We start from the raw sequence: 13,960 nt of genomic DNA, 5'->3' as shown, positions 1-13,960 counted from the left end.
AAATTCCTGTCTCAATGCCTCATTATACAGTAAGCCAGCTGGAAATGCAAGCCAGGTTGTAAGACATGTAAGAGAGAAAAAACAAATGTTATCAGATTTTTTTTTTTTTTTTAGAAAAGCACACACACACATAGAGTGAGTGTTTTTGTGGCTTTTATGGGTGTTTCTAACGCCTAGAATAGTGTATGTTTTTGGTCACAGGTGTTTTAACCCAAACAAGTTGTTGTGCAACACTTCACTAAGGTTGTGTTCTGAATTCATTAGTGGGGTAATTTTACTACTTACGCCACAATAAGGTGCAAAACAGAATCATTACACGGCCGACACTGAAAACAGGGTTACATCACAGACAAATGTCCCCAATAACCTGTTTCGGTTTATTCTATTGCTCGTATATAAAGTTTAGTGTCAGCTGACGTAAGCCACGACTGGCCGTCAGGATCCATCTTCAGTCAGATCAGTGACCTTTGATAATAAAGTTAATCACAGGGTCAACTGTTCACCTGAGACCATTTCTTGGAAATGCATCAACACATTCTTACTGTATCAACACAGAGGTTATTTACGGGCGAGGTGGCTCTGATGCAAACAGGCACATCACTAATCAATCCCCTTAATTGTCTTTACCCACACACAATTACCAGCCCCCCAAATTAGAAATTCAAAGGATGGAGTGACGTGTGTTCTTTTATACTTTACTGGGACCTCCTGATTGACGTCTGTACATTTTTGTGTTCCCTTTATTTACGGGAAAAATTATGTTTTACCATTTAAAAAAAACAGCATTTTTAAATTGAAACCCATTCGAAGAGTTCTTTTTATTCTCAGTGGTGTTTTCTCATTTAGATATTTATGACATAATTTTAATTCAGACAGTGAAGTTCTTGTTTTTAACATGTCAAGGCTGGAGTACAAACTAATGGGAAACATAATGCATCCCTACTGAATTACAATCCTGTATTTAATGAATTTCCCCAAGGCTTTAGAAAGCACCTACAGTGTTTACTAATACTGGGTGTCTAATATCTAATAGACTTTTAATGTTTCAGCAAAAATATCAGTGAATGTTAATCACTGTGGTCACTGACAGGAAACATGACAGTAATAATACTGTTTAACTAACATATTTACAATTCATTCTTTGAGAAGTGCTTGAAGGTCAAGTATCATAGTTACTAGAAACTAATTACTCATGTTGTGGTAACAATACCCATTAGTGGACTAATTGCTGCTGTACATAGTCACGTATGGTCATACCTGACCCACTTGGGTCAGGTATGATCAGTCGTGGCGGGACACAACGGGGATTATCCGGCCTGCTTTTAACATCTGACATGGACACACACGTACAGAGCTTAAACAAGAGATTTGGGCCATTGTAGTGCTTGTTAAGCATGCTTAACCTGTTAATTGTGTACCTGTGCTTCACTAATACACTAAGACAGTTACATGTGGTTTAAAAAGTGATGCAGCAGTGACGTTGCAGCTTCTTGTCATTTTAAGGCTGTTTTAATAACCTCTCTGTACTACTGAGAGAATGGAAGTCTTGTAGCAGAGCATTTTGGTGTCATTCAGGTGAAAGCTTTGGTTTTGTTACCTTTGACCACCTTCACTCCATCATTTTGGCTTCAACAAAGAGGAAAAGCTTTAAAAGTGAATTACATGCTCTCTTTCCAGCAGAGGATGACACATAGACAAAGTCAGCAACTATTAAGTGAGTGTAATGCAGAATTTTGCAGTTAAAGAGCTGAACTTTTCTCTCAGGAACTGGAAGAGAATAGAAACATGAAATGAACAACAATGTTGCCTCATAATGCTTAATCATTAAATAAGCAACACTTAAACTTTGTTGACTTAAATAAATATGCCAGTGTCATCTTTGCAACTTATTTCTGCTACCATCATGTGGTCAAAATTCAACATTCTGGGTTTACTTTAAACAAAGAAAAGGAAAATACTGATAATCTGAAGTTTCTTGATTTTTAATAGCATTTAAGTAACAAACCAAAACTGTTACTGTAGTCATTCATACTCATTGAGAGATCTTCACGATGGATCAGCCAGGAGGAGGGGAGGATGACCGCAGATGGATGTGGTGAAGGAGGACATACAGAGGGTTGATGGGACAGAAGAGGACACAAGGGATAGGGTGCAATGGATGATCCACTGCTGCAAAACCCTAAAAGGGAGCAGCTGAAAGAAGGAGAAAAATATTAAATAGCAAAAAAAAGGCTGTGGATTATGCAATGTTAATGGAAAAAAAACAACCCACAACGTATCAGAGAAGAAATGTGTGATAGTTTGAAAATTATTTGATAGGGGTGTGCCACAGGGATCAGTCCTTGGACCTCTCCTACTGGAATGTCAAGAATGCAATGTTCCTTTTTTTATGTATCACTGTGCACCAGGCTCCAAGACTGAGTTAGTTTCCCACAACAAATAGTGTGGAGTTATAATTGGTAAGTGTCAATTTTATGACTCACAGACGGCAACTGGTTTTAAAAAAAGTAAAGTTGGAGTCTGGGATTTCTGTTTTAAAACTTTGTAATTAAATCAAATACTTCCTTTAATTTGAGGCAGGTAGGAGATTTTTTGCTACCACTTTTGAATTAGTGCAGGGTTATGCTGCTACGCTATCTACTGAGCACTGAGATTCATCACAAATCTTAAAGCATTTAACGGTTACTGCCTATTTTACGCTTGAGTTATGCTAGTCCTTCTTTTAGACTCAGTCTATCAAGGGCTGAGTCTGCGACCCAGCGTTTTGAGTTTATTTTACATTTTACATTCTTATATTGGAAATACGTTAAGTTCTTGTGTGGTTATTACCAGCTTGGATTTAGTTGAGTTTTACTCTAGTTTACGTTTCACCTATGTCTCCTTTTTTCTGAGTCTTTTTCTGTTTGTCATGTGTTGTCTCCTCTTCTATGTAGGTTCCCCTTGTGTCTCTCTCCTCTGTGTCCCTCTCCCTCTCCCTCTTGTATCAAGCTTGCGTGTCCCAGTTCATGTCGCTCCATTTTTAATCTGTTTTATTTTGAAAGTTCTGGTGTTTCCATGTTCAGTGTGTTTAGTTTTACTTTTCCCTGTGACATCATGATCATTTGTGTCAGCTGTGTCCCCCAGGGGTTTCCACTTCCCTCAGTATCCTTCTGTGCATTTAGGTCTTCTGTCTTCCTCTGTCCTTTGTCGGGTTGTCTGTTGTCTTCGCGGCGAGTCATATCTGGTCACAGAGTTTTTTGGCTGTTTTTTTCTTACTACTGCTCAGGTTCATGTTCATGTTTTTGATTCTTCATGTTCATGTTTTGCATGTTCCTGTTCAGTTCCATGTTCCTGTCTCTCACGTCTTAGTTTTCATAGTTAGCTTAGCTGCTCCCAGCTTAGTTTCTAGTTTTTATTTGTCCCAGTACACCTTGTCTTGTTTTCTGTTTTTTAACATCAACCTGAAATAAACGGCTTGCTTTTTTAGTAAGGATTCAGTTCTGCCTCTCCCTTGTCTGCTTTTGGGTCCACACCATAAACACACCAGCGATCCCCGCCGTGACACAGTCACCTGTATATTCATTTCCACAAAGCAATTTTAGCAATTCTGCTCCAATCTTCCTTAATGTCCTACATACGTCAACAAAATAGTTTGGGTCTTAGAGTTATTCCCTCTGTCAACATCCGTAAATCTACTACTTTCAGATACTCCCTTAAAGAGAGAGACACCACAACATGTTTGCAAAGTTGCATCTGCTCCTGAGATCAAACCATAGGTCTTTTGCTTGTAAGGTGTGTAACCCACTACACTACGAAGCACTATTTGTGTCTACAACACATTCACATTTGCTGCTCCATTCACTTACAGACTGCTGCTTATCCTAAAGTTTTAAGTTACCTTAGCTTTGTGGTTGATATTTGGGAATCTTTTTACTTTTCACTCTTTATCTTGGTTTATTTATTTTGTTTATTTTGCTGTGTGTACATTACAAATCTTTGTAACCACTGCTGATTGCTTATAGCCTGTCTTGAGCAGTGTGTTGTTGCAAAGAGAACTTTTAAAATCATCTTTCAGATTTTCCCGGTCTGATAAATGTTGGAAAACAAGTTATTTTTAACACCTTATCGTCTTTACACTGTATTTATGCTCACTGTGGTTGCTCAGCAAACAGAAGGAGACGGGCTGAGATTAACTGTGACTCAGCAACTATCTGATGAGATCCACAGGTCACTGCAGCAGAACATGTTAGCCAAGAACAGAGATTAAAGCTTTAATTACTGTATGTCCACAGGCCAACTCACCAAGATGTTCCTAAGAGAATATCTGCTGAGCTGAGCTGTGCTTTTGTCACATAAAGAGTGACTTAAACTCAAATGTTTGCTCTCTGAACACTGCAGGACATTATATATATGTTTGATTTAAACATTAGGTAAGAGTAAAACCACCAAACACTCATAAAAATCAGGCAATATGTGCCTAAAAGTATCAATGGGCGAGAAATTAAAGGAAACCCTGATGGGTGTGTTGCTGCCTGTATTTATGGGGCACTGAATGATCTCATGAAGATGAATATTATATGAATTTATGCCATGGCCTTAACAATCATCAGATCTCAGCCCAGCAGCCCTCTCCATCACCGTCATCAAAATACCAAATGAGGTTGTACATTCACGCATCAAGTAAAGTTTCAGAATTCAAACCTAGACCATTCTCACTCAAATGCAGCCATTCCTTCTGTATATTCCAATAAACATTAAAGTCATTATAGTTTTCCTCCTCTCTTTCCTTACAAAAGCCCTGCCTGTATGTTCAAGGACTGTCAATGAAGGGCACGTAAAACACTGAAAGGTGAAGACAGAAAACAAAAGGAAAGGTCAGAAACCATAACCGTGAGGGTAAGTCAGTGAAACAGCATGATTTAAAGCTGTTTAGCAGGTTTTTGGGGTTTTGGACACCATCAGGGCCAGAGCTTGGAAAATGCATGCTTTTTCAATCCTGCATTTGGGATTTTAAACGTAAATATAAATCATGTTTCCACTGGTCTCAGAGGCAATTGCACAAATTGTGCTGTATGTCTGAGGGCATTTCCCCTAAGATAGATGACTTGGCAGTAGCAATGTTGCTCAGCTGCACTGTTATATATGCCAGAGGATTTTCTACATAAGTGTTATCAAACACTTGTAACTCACTGCTTCAGCACAAAGAGAGGAGACATTTACGTGATCACACCTCGTTAATTTTGAAGTGTAGGCCTAACACCGGTTAGATGTGTCTTTGCATATACAGCTCGCCCTTAGTGTTTGGGAACAATCACGCACCCACAACGCTGCTGTTTCCTCTTTAAGTCTATAAATAAGCCCAGGAAGGACAAAACATGACAAAAAAAATACATTTCTACAGAATTAAAGATCATTGATTGAATTTCTTTTTCTTTTGACTAATGAATCTGGGAACACGTGACTGTATTTGCATAGAAAAGATAATGAGCTGCTGCATTTTAATAAGGTTCATATTTTATTGTTCTATTTATTCTTTTACTTAGTAAATGTGCAAACTTTCCTTTTAGTATTTTTCTAGCAATTTATTCCTTTTAATAGTTCCAGTCATTTACTGTTTAAGCAAACAAATGAAATGAATGAATGAAAAAACTCTGAAAGCATTATATTTTGTTCTTTTTTTTAATTTTAAATGCCAAAAATATAACTTAAAAAAATAAAGCTCTTTTGTTGTTAATGGGGTATTTAAAAGAAGAAAGAACGTGTGAGTACAACATACAAATTCATAGGGTTAAAAAAGGAAAAGTGCTTTCTCACATCAATCTGTTTATGCTTCTGTGTGTACATGGGAATCTGATAGAAATATGTCTTTATTTCCCTCTTTATGCTTCACAGATATATGAAACTATTTGCTGAAAAGTTACATTTCAGCCTATAAATCATCTATGAAAATCCAATCATAATTGAATGACATTCTAAAGTCAGAATAGAAACAGGAAAGTATGTAATAAAGAATATTTTGAAAAGCTACATTTTTGATTCTAGTTATCTTGGTGTATTTGAGGGGAAAAGACAGATTAGATATCTATGCGTAGCAAAAGTTAAAGCGTAGGAGTCTCTCCCTGCTGATGCTGCTGGTGCTGGTGTTTGGTTATGTCTTGTGAAACCCCTTGCATAACTGCTGACATTAGTGGGTCTCGTTTTGGCACCACAAATTTGCAAAACCACCTTTTTTTCTTTAATAATGTGTGGAACTGATTCAAGAAGAGGATATAAGCTATAAGAAAGGGACATACAGTACGAGAGGAATGCTTGCTTTTCTTGTGGCCTGCTGTTGGTCAGAGGCGCTTTAATTTTTTGTTGTCTACATTGACAGATTGTTTCTTGTTACAAAACCCACTGGAGGTGCCGCTGTACAATGCACATTATTAAGTCAGGCCATCTTGTTACAATTTCCCTCTTTTCATTAACATGTGCTTGTATTAGGTGATTATAAGGGAGAAATAACTCTGAAAATACCTACAAACACATACAGTCTCACCAACGGTATCAGGCTTATCAGGTTTTGTGGATATGCCCCTGATCCCCTCTCATCCATCGCTCTGGTAGAAAAGACATTCAGCTCTTTGTTGTTGGCTTTAAGGGACGTAACAAGAGCCTGCTGAGGTGACGGCTCTGAAACACAAAGGACCTCTGTGTGTGTGTGTATGTGTGAGTGTGTGTGAGTGTGTTTTTGTGAACTTGAATGAGGCAGACTAAGAAAATGTCTCTCTGTCCTGATTCCAGATGTTCTTCTCTTCTTCTTTTTTTGACTGCTCCCTTTAGGGGTCATCGCAGTGGTTCATCTGCTGCAGTCTCACCTCATCATGTATGTGACACCAACCCTCTGCTTGTCCTTCACGGCATTCATGCATCCTCTCTTTGGTCTTCTGTGGTCTTTTCCTCATTTCTGGCAGCTTCATCTTCAACATCCTTCGTCCATTATATCCACTATGCCTCCTGTGCACATGTCTAAACTGTCTCCACATTGCCTCTCTAATGTTTGCTCATTAGTAAGATTTCCTGATGTTCCACCCCGAGGAAACAGGTTTTTCTTAAAACCCAGAAGAATAGGCATGTTTAGCTGTGCCCACTGTGGCCACCACACTGGTGTGACTGTTACCAACAAGTGGTTAAACCCCATTTTAATCACTGCAAGTATCACAAGTTCCCAGTATATTTCCACTCATTTTCTCTGTAAGTAGCACAACTGCAACCATGACTGGCTCCTACCGACATAGAGCAGGGCTTGTTCCCAAAGCAGCTCACATGTACATCTATAAGTGGGTCAGCCTTCACTTGTTAGCAGTTCAATGGAAATGTGACTTTCTGAAGTGTTTGTCAATTTGGCTGATTTGAAACAGCATGAATCTCCAGCTGTTAGAGAACAATATGTTATTTCCCTGCAGAAAGTAACCAACCAAAAACCTTAAAAAGGCAGAAAGCAAAACAAATATCTGTTTAAATCACGAGATATGATTTAAGCACATGCTCTGGGGATTTTCTCTACTTTGTGAACTGAAGTGATTGACAAACCAGGTGGGACTGCAGTGGAAATTTATGAAATACCAGTATTCCTTCAAATATTTGCTTTGCTGATAATGTTCCCTCAGCTTGTGTAAATGATGGGTCATTTCCTTTCCTCCCATATTGTCCAGGTTGTGCACTTGTTGCGTCCTGAGAAAATGGCTAAAAACAAGTACGCTGACATCTAGTGAGCACATAAAGCATTACCTTCTTTTCATTTACATAGCAGAAAGTTGTTTTTCTTCAGATCAGGACTCTGAAATTTGCAGGATACACAAAAAAGACCTTGTGTTGAGTTCTACTGATTTATTAGCACACACGAATACACTGAACAGTACAAAATAATGCATTTTCAGAGGTGCTGAGTTGTGTATTTAGAATGCTTCAGGTAAACCTTAACGATCCATGACACCACAGCTCAGTTTTACTACTTATAAATTAAAAAATAAAAATAATAATAACACAGAAGCACTCTGGTGGCATGCAAATAATCTCCTCTGGCCTTTTGTAACATCAAAAGGACCTAGCTAAATAAATAAAGGATATGATGATGGGCTTAAACATACACAGTTCTAATTACAAACTCAGATAATCAGCAGTATTTGAGACATTTTATGCCATTAGTCCACAAACACTAACAAGAAAGCTAAACGAGTAAAGCTTCAGCAATAATAAAGCATAACAACAACATATTATTTAAAATCACCCTACGGAGATTTGAATCTTTGCCATGCAGTTAACAGACATAAAAAAGCACACTTCTTGAACTGCTATATCTATATCTGTATTTCAGAAGCCTCTCACCTTTACGTATAAGCTTATCTAAAAAAAGACAGAAGATCTTTGAGGGATTGCAGCATAACTGCACGTCCTCTGTGACCTGTTCACGCTAAACTGCTTTAGCCAGGTGATTATGACACAGTCATCTTCACAATTACAGTTTAACTGATCAGTTTTATTCCCTGTAGGCAATACATTCATATGCTGTCAAAGGGTTTTTTCCATTGAAATTTACTGTGCACAGAAGATACCCGCCCCCACTCCCAGAAAAGGAGTCTACCTATGTTAAGAGACCGTAGTGGTCATTCATCTACATTCACTTTGATTTACAGTGGGGTGCAAATGGGAGAGATCCGGGTGGATTCACATGGCTGTCCAGGTGGTACCCAGGGTGGCTGTCCTGGTTCCTATGCCTGACACCAACACAGCAGTGCTGTGTGTCAATCCAGCCAGACGTCCCCCAGTCCAGCTCACATCACAGGCTGGTAGCACACCACGTCATTGGCTACTAATCTCATTCAGCATGCAATATGTACACGATTATATACAAAATATGTACACACAACAAAAAAGTGCAAAACAGCATTGCTCGCATCTCAAAGGCTTCACATTTCTTATGTTTCTGTTAAAGCATTTTTCTTTGTGCTCTTCTGAGCAGCCGACTGTGAGCAGGCAGATTTTCTTCACTTCTCTGGCATTTTGATAGAGCGGAAAAAGATATCAGAAACCCACGCTGTCAACTCTCGACAAGAATTGAGAGTGAAAGCAGACTTCAGTTACCCTGATTTAAATATGCTTCTAATTTGATCTCTCTGTTACACAAGAAATCCAAGAAGCACAAACAGGCCAAGACATCACAACGCTGGCTTTCCTCCTCCAGAAAGAAGAGGGAGCTGGGATCTCTGTGTTACATCACAGAGTTTGCCAAAATCTCACAGATAAAGAAAGGAATGATTAAAAGATTGAGGATTTTGGAAGAGATTTCTTTAGGCTTGGCTAAGCTGTATTTAGTGTCTTTGAAGACCGCTGATGCATTTTGCTAAGTGCTTTAGCCTGTGAATCTGTTTCAAAGGCCAGCTCTGACTGAATACTCCCACAGTAAGGCACCAAACATGGGCTGGGACTGTGGCTCGAGTGCAGCATCAACAACGTTCAGCAGAAACATCAAAAGCTGCCTCTGTGTTACTGCATATAGGTTGAAAAAAAAAATGCACGGTACTTGAAGTAAGAGGGATTTTTTAAAATATGTTTTTCTGCTTTTTAACTGCACTATCTGAGCCTTAAGGCAACAATCTTGTCAACTCAAATACCACAACATTATAACAAATTAAATATTGAACTTTAACCACATGAAGGGAATAATTAGTAGGGATGCACATAAGAAAAAATACAGAACAGAAACATACAATGTGGTAACATCACTTCAATCGACAGTTTGAGTTTTTGGGAAATAGCCTTATTTATTATTTATCCCATCATTTTCACTTGTTTCTGCTTATTGTGAATTTTGAGCCAGGAAACAAAATTCATCAACATCCCTAAACCTCACAAAACTGGAAAGTGTATAAATCACTGTGAGGTTTAGAGGTGTTAGACCGTTTCTTAACTACAAAAACAAACTTGCTGGAGTCCACATTTAATAAGCGTATTTCCCAAAAGAAAAAAGAAAAGTCTGTGTGTTCTCCATCCATTTCATCTAAAGAGGTGATTTGAGGGCTTGTAGTGCAGCGTGAGCTGGCGTGAGCTGTAGCCGGACATGCCGATACCCACGAGACCCAGCAGGAAAGCCATGCGCGGCGTAGCAGGGCCCTCCCGGCTCTGCACCACAGTCTGGGCTGCCTGGGTCTGAAAGAGAGAGCAGGGGTCACCACCACCACTCAGCAGCTGCGACAACCTCCACCACCGGGCACCACCATCATCGCCAGGGATGATCCTCCTGGTGATCCTCCTGGCTCTGGCTGCGGTTGAATCAGTGAACAGGTGGCCCTGGTCGCACACCTGCTTCAGCCCAGCAATCGTCTTACCATAAGGGAACAGCCGTGCTAGAATCTCCACTTTTGTGAATATTAAGTATTTGTTCAAGTATTTGTATATACTACATATATATATATATATTTAAATATAATGTTTTTCCTCTACAACCCCCCCCCCCCCAATTTTTTTGCACATGTCGAGGAGCGTGTCAGGCTACATTTCACTGTGTGTTATACTTGTATAACTATGCATGTGACAAATAAAGAACCTTGAACCTTGAACCTTGAAGCACCCCATACAGCTGATGCCGGTGTTTCAGTCCTCTGTGGGGGGTTTTGGAGGGGTCTCAAAATTTAGTGCCAATCCAACACATGCCCTAAAGTCAGACACAGATTCAGTTACTTTCTGAGCTCAACACTGGTGTGCCAGGCACTATCCAGTGAAAACTAGGAGTCTCCAAATGTATTTATTTTATTTTATAAATGGAGAGATTGAGCGTTATATTATGAACAGTTTTTTATTTAAATCTATTTTTAGATGTCTGAAAAATTGACTTACACAGAGCTAAAAACATGAATATTCTCCATATTTAGGAGATAAAGTTATAAATAGTTAGCAAAGGAGTACAGCCTTTTGTTATATTGCTCATAAAAATGAAGTTCTGTTTACACAAATCACAATCCTGTTTTACCGGAGTACGAGTTAAGCTCCTGAACATAAGCTGGGATGAACTGAGCCACAGTAATAATCATTTTTAAAACAGACACAAACCATACTGGAGGTTTCTAAAACCAATACAGTCCCATATACCCTCCAGGGTCTCATGCCATGCTTCTAGAGATCTAATTAGAGGGCATTAACCTGACCCCAGGAAGCGAAGGAATCTCTGACTCAAATCCATTTAAGACAGGCTGCTCTAATCCTCTATCCTCAATCCGACCATGACACACACTAAACCTGGCATTTTGAGCACAGCGATGACTTAGTGGAATCATTTTCAAAAAGGATTTGTGGTGGTGGCCAGTGTAATGCAATAACAGAAACCTAATTTTTACCTATGTTATGGAAAATTCTTTGCTCAAATGGCTGCAAAAAGAAATATTACTGAGGTGAAATTTGTCATGGTTTCGTTTAAAATCTACAGCCTTTTGTTTTTCTTTTACTGAAGCACAGTTAAATTTGTAGGGCCTCGGCTCCAGAGCTCAACAGTTGTTTGTTGTTGGAGACGCTGCCTCCACTGTTTGTGCCACTGCAGATGTCCCCTAATGTCTACCCAAAGAAGAAAATTACCTCAAAGCATCTTACGTACCTGGAGGTATCTAATATATCCAGGGGTCAGCCGAGGGATGCGGAAAAACATTGTTGTTGTTGTTGTTCTCGCTGATGCTTCACAGGTGAGACCACAAAACCCCTCTGCGAGTTTCCCTCAGGACGTTCAGCCAGGCAACTGTTTCACTGGTTATCCCTCTGCTTCTTAGTGTTATGTGACTCTTTGCCCTCGGTTCTCTTCCCCAGCCTGAGTGTGGAGGCAACAGCAACTCTCCCCCGTGTCCAAAAACACACACGCAAACACACCTCACCCACTCACTCAGACACACACCTGCACAGTGATGATCTGCCCTGAAGGAGTCCAGCCTCTGTAGGTAGTATATAAACCCTTGACCTGATTGCGTAAGCTGGTCACATGGTTTTGGACGGTGCTTGTGTCTTCATGCGGTTGTGCATTTGTGTCACTGATGGATTAGCAGAGCTATTGGAGGTGCAGTGAATTATTATCATACTTGTGAGCGGTGTTCCAAGTCCAGTGGCCACCGAAACGTTCAATCAACCGACGACAAAGCAGCATGGGATGTCTGCAGTCTAGATCTGCTACCCATTGAAAGCATTTTGTTTATCAATGGAAATCTGCTCTGTCAAGGATGCGGAAACATTTTGCACACAGAAACATCAGTTTCTGAATGAGAACATATTATTCAAAATATTTCTAAATAACAATATATTATATTTTTAAAAACATGTCTGTTTCCACCCTTTGGTAGAATACAGTACTTAACAAATTTATATACGACCAGCCATAAAAATAAGACAGCAAATCATTTTTAAGTCTCTCTAAAAGCCTCCTTAAACTATGTTTAAATTTTGTCAAAAAACAAACTGAATTCATGTTTTTATTCCCCAAAATTTGAGCTGGGACACTGGACACTTTCACAACTAAAACTAAAGTTTCTGTTTAGGTAAGTAACTATAAATAGGCATGTAAAGAATAATAATGTGCGCTACTGTTTTATTTTTCTTCACCCTTCCAAACTAACCATACTTGTTCAGTCTTTTTCTAACTGAACTTTAACATTTAACATGCAAACTGAGGCCTGTAGAGTTTGAGATGTAGCTCTTGGGGTTTTTGCAGGTTCTCTGAGCATTGCATGGTCTAACCTTGGGGTGAATTTGGTGGGACACGTGCCTGAATGGTCCAGACCAGCAAACATCTGCTTTTATAGAGGTGTTGACACTTGCTGATGATCAATTAATTAAGTGCATTTAATTAGCAATGCCTGGCTGCTACTTTCCAGCTGATGGGGTGAGGCAGAATCAATAGATTTGTGTTCTAGCAATAAACATGCCTTACTATGGAAAAAGCCATCTTCACTGCTCAGTAGGAGTCAGGCCTGCTATGTAATAATGGTGACAGTGTTATTGTCCTGCAGTTCAAAAATTGGAAAATAAAAACTGTAAGGAAGCAGGACTCTGGTTATGTGTTTGGTGTCACGAAAGTGAGGATTTGACACTTGCTTCCAAGAAGGATTTCACAGACTCGGTGGTAGCATGTGACTGACAAGCTGCATCACAGAATGAAGAATGTGGAAACTTAATAACTCTCCACTATCCACAGTGCTTTGCTCGGTGCTCGGATTTTAAAAGTACACCAAAGGGAATATAAATTTAGCCTGTGGAAGAAAAATTATTTTCACTCCGTGTGCAGACTGTCTGGAGCCACAAAGGTTATGTTCACTTGTTCCTGAGTGCCTTTCTTTCTCACAGGAAAGTATACAAGATACTAATATTTGTCTTGAAGGGAGAACAGCTCAGGATGTCTTGAGTCACATGCCAGGAACAGATTAGCTCAATCTTATCAGAATCAGAATCAGAATCAGAATGGGGTTTATTGCCAAATGTTGAGCAGGTTTACAACATTAGGAAATTGCTGCGGTGCTTCAGTGCAAACATAGTGTCATAAATAGCACTTAAATAGACATGGAAAAAAATAAAAGTAGGGATAAGAATTAAAAGTGCTACATGGGAAGATATGTGCATGAGATATACATGAGATATATACATGAGAATAAGAATTAAGAGTGCTACGTTGAAAGATATATACATGAGTGCAGGTGGTGATCAGTGCCAAACATGGAATGATGCAGTGACACAGCGTAGGGTCATGTGTTAGTGGTGGGAACAGTCATATGGTTATTGTTCATGTGTCCAACAGCAGAGGGGAAGAAACTGTTCTTATGGCGAGAGGTTCTGGTGCGAATGGACCGGAGCCTCCTACCTGAGGGGAGCAGGTCAAACAGACTGTGTCCAGGGTGAGAAGGGTCAGCTGAGATCCGAGCTGCACGCCGCAATGTCCTGGAGGTGTACAGGTCCTGCAAAGATGGGAGTCTGC

The 13,960-nt window shown here is 39.6% G+C and overlaps 1 long non-coding RNA gene across 1 annotated transcript; it reads right to left on the bottom strand.

Annotated features, from left to right (window-relative positions):
- Nucleotides 1-7,833: 7,833 nt before the first annotated feature.
- LOC309689977 lies at nucleotides 7,834-11,967 on the bottom strand. The gene is made up of 2 exons (XR_014271573.1): nucleotides 11,606-11,967; nucleotides 7,834-10,167 (listed from the first exon to the last, which is right to left on the bottom strand). It is a non-coding gene; the product is annotated as an uncharacterized lncRNA (long non-coding RNA).
- Nucleotides 11,968-13,960: the final 1,993 nt, after the last annotated feature.

Source organism: Aulonocara stuartgranti, assembly GCF_965226115.1.
Source record: "Aulonocara stuartgranti genome assembly, chromosome: 15".
In the NCBI taxonomy this organism is placed as follows: domain Eukaryota; kingdom Metazoa; phylum Chordata; class Actinopteri; order Cichliformes; family Cichlidae; genus Aulonocara; species Aulonocara stuartgranti.
Note: the sequence above shows the minus strand (reverse complement) of the source record. Positions and strands in the feature narration are given on the sequence as shown.